Below are 5,813 nucleotides of genomic sequence, written 5' to 3' on the forward strand. Positions count from 1 at the left end.
GTGGTAAGAACATAGCGCTCACAGCTTCCTGGTCCTCCAAACTGGAGGCGCTCATTAGTACTCGCCGGCCAGCAGGCGTAATTAGGGTGTGCCCCGGAACACCCCGCACACCCCTGCACACGCTTATGCTCCAGAAGCGGTAAGAACATAGCGCTCACAGCTTCCTGGTCCTCCAAAATGGAGGCGCTCATTAGTACTCGCCGGCCAGCAGGCGTAATTAGGGTGTGCCCTGGAACACCCCGCACACCCCTGCACACGCCTATGCTCCAGAAGCGGTAAGAACATAGCGCTCACAGCTTCCTGGTCCTCCAAACTGGAGGCGCTCATTAGTACTCGCCGGCCAGCAGGCGTAATTAGGGTGTGCCCCGGAACACCCCGCACACCCCCTGCACAGCCAAGGACCCAGAAGCGGTAAGAACATAGCGCTCACAGCTTCCTGGTCCTCCAAACTGGAGGCGCTCATTAGTACTCGCCGGCCAGCAGGCGTAATTAGGGTGTGCCCCGGAACACCCCGCACACCCCTGCACACGCCTATGCTCCAGAAGCGGTAAGAACATAGCGCTCACAGCTTCCTGGTCCTCCAAAATGGAGGCGCTCATTAGTACTCGCCGGCCAGCAGGCGTAATTAGGGTGTGCCCGGGAACACCCCGCACACCCCCTGCACAGCCAAGGACCCAGAAGCGGTAAGAACATAGCGCTCACAGCTTCCTGGTCCTCCAAAATGGAGGCGCTCATTAGTCCTCGCCGGCCAGCAGGCGTAATTAGGGTGTGCCCGGGAACACCCCGCACACCCCCTGCACAGCCAAGGACCCAGAAGCGGTAAGAACATAGCGCTCACAGCTTCCTGGTCCTCCAAACTGGAGGCGCTCATTAGTACTCGCCGGCCAGCAGGCGTAATTAGGGTGTGCCCCGGAACACCCCGCACACCCCCTGCGCACGCCTATGCTCCAGTAGCGGTAAGAACATAGCGCTCACAGCTTCCTGGTCCTCCAAAATGGAGGCGCTCATTAGTACTCGCCGGCCAGCAGGCGTAATTAGGGTGTGCCCAGGAACACCCCGCACACCCCCTGCGCAACGCCTATGCTCCAGAAGCGGTAAGAACATAGCGCTCACAGCTTCCTGGTCCTCCAAAATGGAGGCGCTCATTAGTACTCGCCGGCCAGCAGGCGTAATTAGGGTGTGCCCGGGAACACCCCGCACACCCCCTGCGCACGCCTATGCTCCAGAGCGGAATAGAGGTGGAACGGAGCCAAACTGATGCGCTCTGGGCAGATCCTTGTCCATTCAGGATGCATTGGGGCTGGATGGACCCGTTTTGGGCCACTTGTGAGAGCCCTGAGACGGATCCCAGAAAGTGTGAAAGTCGCCTTAGTGCGATGCAAGGACCGCGATCCATCTCTCTGTAATATAACCTGCAGTCACACGGTGTGAAGGGTATAAGGTCTGGACCAACAGACTAAGGGCACATTCACACAAACGCAGTGTTTATCGGAGCCTCACATTGCAGATCCGCAAAACATGGCTGCCAGGCGTGTGCGCTGCGCAGTTTGCAGACTGCACATGTCCATTGCCATAATAGAATATGCATATTCCAGTCTATGAATGTGGGCAGGAATAGGACATGCTGTATCCGCAGGCCGCAGAACTGAACCGCGGATGCCGACAGCGCACGCGCTCCGATTCTTTTACAGCCCCATTAAAATCAATGGCGAAACAGGTGGGGAGCCATTCATGCGGCCATCTGATTGGGCCATCAGTGTCATGTATGCTAATCGTTGGTCAGATGGGCGATTACACGCCGTCAACTGGTCAGAGTGGGCGGATGTTGGTCAGATAGACGCTGCCAGGAGGGAACCGTCCCGGCTATCGCCATCTAGCTAGCGCATGACAACGCAGCTATTACACGCTGTGCTCTGTCACATGGAGCGGCCGACGTGCTGTCACTGAGCCCCATACCGCAGAAGAGCGATGGTCCTGGGCCTCTCTGGAGGCTGATCTGCTGCCTGAGTCAAGTTCTCTGAGGAGCAACGTCTGGAGACAATCTCTGAATGATGCGACAGGCCTGCATTCCGTAATGACCCAGCAGATCCCCTGACATGAGCCTCCAGCAGGCATCCTCTAACGGCGGCCCTCCAGCTGTCCCAAACTACAACTCCCAGCATGCCCGCACAGCCTACAGCAGGCATCCTCTAACGGCGGCCCTCCAGCTGTCCCAAACTACAACTCCCAGCATGCCCGCACAGCCTACAGCAGGCATCCTCTAACGGCGGCCCTCCAGCTGTCCCAAAACTACAACTCCCAGCATGCCCGCACAGCCTCCAGCAGGCATCCTCTAACGGCGGTCCTCCAGCTGTCCCAAACTACAACTCCCAGCATGCCCGCACAGCCTACAGGTATCAGCCTACAGCAGGCATCCTCTAACGGCGGCCCTCCAGCTGTCCCAAACTACAACTCCCAGCATGCCCGCACAGCCTACAGGTATCAGCCTACAGCAGGCATCCTCTAACGGCGGCCCTCCAGCTGTCCCAAACTACAACTCCCAGCATGCCCGCACAGCCTACAGGTATCAGCCTACAGCAGGCATCCTCTAACGGCGGCCCTCCAGCTGTCCCAAACTACAACTCCCAGCATGCCCGCACAGCCTACAGGTATCATCCTACAGCAGGCATCCTCTAACGGCGGCCCTCCAGCTGTTCCCAAACTACAACTCCCAGCATGCCCGCACAGCCTCCAGCAGGGCATTGTGGGAGTTGTAGTTGTGCAGAATGAGGATGCCTGCCTTCAGCTACACCAGGTTTGTCAAAGGGAAACATTCACAGCATCACCTTTTGGAGGCAGAAATCCAGATTTTCTTTTTGTGTCCATTCCGTTTTTTTGGCGGACCTTAGACGGAACCATTCATTTTAATGGGTCCGCAAAAAAACAAAACTAAAAACACGCAGCCCTCCAGCTGTTCCAAAACTACAACTCCCAGCATGCCCGCACAGCCTACAGGTATCAGCCTACAGCAGGCATCCTCTAACTGCGGCCCTCCAGCTGTCCGAAACTACAACTCCCAGCATGCCCGCACAGCCTACAGGTATCAGCCTACAGCAGGCATCCTCTAACGGCGGCCCCTCCAGCTGTTCCAAAACTACAACTCCCAGCATGCCCGCACAGCCTACAGGTATCAGCCTGCAGCAGGCATCCTCTAACGGCGGCCCTCCAGCTGTTCCAAAACTACAACTCCCAGCATGCCCGCACAGCCTACAGGTATCAGCCTACAGCAGGCATCCTCTAACGGCGGCCCTCCAGCTGTTCCAAAACTACAACTCCCAGCATGCCCGCACAGCCTACAGGTATCAGCCTACAGCAGGCATCCTCTAACTGCGGCCCTCCAGCTGTCCCAAACTACACTCCCAGCATGCCCGCACAGCCTACAGGTATCAGCCTACAGCAGGCATCCTCTAACGGCGCCCTCCAGCTGTCCCAAACTACAACTCCCAGCATGCCCGCACAGCCTACAGCAGGCATCCTCTAACGGCGGCCCTCCAGCTGTCCAAACTACAACTCCCAGCATGCCCGCACAGCCTACAGGTATCAGCCTACAGCAGGCATCCTCTAACGGCGGCCCTCCAGCTGTTCCCAAAACTACAACTCCCAGCATGCCCGCACAGCCTACAGGTATCAGCCTACAGCAGGCATCCTCTAACGGCGGCCCTCCAGCTGTTCCCAAAACTACAAACTCCCAGCATGCCCCGCACAGCCTACAGGTATCAGCCTACAGCAGGCATCCTCTAACGGCGGCCCTCCAGCTGTTCCCAAACTACAACTCCCAGCATGCCCGCACAGCCTACAGGTATTAGCCTACAGCAGGCATCCTCTAACGGCGGCCCTCCAGCTGTTCCAAAACTACAACTCCCAGCATGCCCGAACAGCCTACAGGTATCAGCCTACAGCAGGCATCCTCTAACGGCGGCCCTCCAGCTGTTCCCAAAACTACAACTCCCAGCATGCCCGCACAGCCTACAGGTATCAGCCTACAGCAGGCATCCTCTAACGGCAGCCCTCCAGCTGTTCCAAAACTACAACTCCCAGCATGCCCGCACAGCCTACAGGTATCAGCCTACAGCAGGCATCCTCTAACGGCGGCCCTCCAGCTGTTCCAAAACTACAACTCCCAGCATGCCCGCACAGCCTACAGGTATCAGCCTACAGCAGGCATCCTCTAACTGCGGCCCTCCAGCTGTTCCCAAACTACAACTCCCAGCATGCCCGCACAGCCTACAGCAGGCATCCTCTAACTGCGGCTCTCCAGCTGTTCCCAAACTACAACTCCCAGCATGCCCGAACAGCCTACAGGTATCAGCCTACAGCAGGCATCCTCTAACGGCGGCCCTCCAGCTGTTCCCAAACTACAACTCCCAGCATGCCCGCACAGCCTACAGGTATCAGCCTACAGCAGGCATCCTCTAACGGCGGCCCTCCAGCTGTCCCAAACTACAACTCCCAGCATGCCCCAACAGCCTACAGGTATCATCCTACAGCAGGCATCCTCTAACTGCGGCCCTCCAGCTGTCCCAAACTACAACTCCCAGCATGCCCGCACAGCCTACAGGTATCAGCCTACAGCAGGCATCCTCTAACGGCGGCCCTCCAGCTGTTCCAAAACTACAACTCCCAGCATGCCCGCACAGCCTACAGGTATCAGCCTACAGCAGGCATCCTCTAACGGCGGCCCTCCAGCTGTTCCCAAACTACAACTCCCAGCATGCCCAAACAGCCTACAGGTATCAGCCTACAGCAGGCATTCTCTAACTGCGGCTCTCCAGCTGTTCCCAAACTACAACTCCCAGCATGCCCGCACAGCCTACAGGTATCAGCCTACAGCAGGCATCCTCTAACGGCGGCCCTCCAGCTGTTCCAAAACTACAACTCCCAGCATGCCCGCACAGCCTACAGGTATCAGCCTACAGCAGGCATCCTCTAACGGCGGCCCTCCAGCTGTTCCCAAACTACAACTCCCAGCATGCCCAAACAGCCTACAGGTATCAGCCTACAGCAGGCATTCTCTAACTGCGGCTCTCCAGCTGTTCCCAAACTACAACTCCCAGCATGCCCCAACAGCCTACAGGTATCATCCTACAGCAGGCATCCTCTAACTGCGGCCCTCCAGCTGTTACAAAACTACAACTCCCAGCATGCCCGCACAGCCTCCAGCAGGGCATTGTGGGAGTTGTAGTTGTGCAGAATGAGGATGCCTGCCTTCAGCTACACCAGGTTTGTCAAAGGGAAACATTCACAGCATCACCTTTTGGAGGCAGAAATCCAGATTTTCTTTTTGTGTCCATTCCGTTTTTTTGGCGGACCTTAGACGGAACCATTCATTTTAATGGGTCCGCAAAAAAACAAAACTAAAAACACGCAAGTTTCTCCGTTTGAATTCTGTTTCCGTATATGTCCGTTCCGCCAAAAACAGAAGATGTCCTATTATCTTCCGCATTACGGACAAGGAAAGTATTGTTCTATTAGGAGCCGGCTGTTCCGTTCCAAAAATACTGAATGCACACGGACGTCATCTGTACTTTTTGCAGATCGGTATTTTTTGCAGACCGCCAAATACATACGGTATTGTGCATGAGGCCCAAGGCCTGTATTAAACCAACAGATTAAGGCCTCGGTCACATACATCTTTTTCAGTGACGTGCGCTGTCCGCGTTTTGTACCCGTTGAGTTAAATGTGTCCGTTCACACCAGAATGTTTTTAACCATATTTTTTATTTCTTTCACGAACACGTGGCCCTGAAATGGAAATGTGAACGAGGCCTAAAACC

Source organism: Bufo gargarizans, unplaced genomic scaffold (genome assembly GCF_014858855.1).
Source record: "Bufo gargarizans isolate SCDJY-AF-19 unplaced genomic scaffold, ASM1485885v1 original_scaffold_1315_pilon, whole genome shotgun sequence".
Lineage (NCBI taxonomy): Eukaryota > Metazoa > Chordata > Amphibia > Anura > Bufonidae > Bufo > Bufo gargarizans.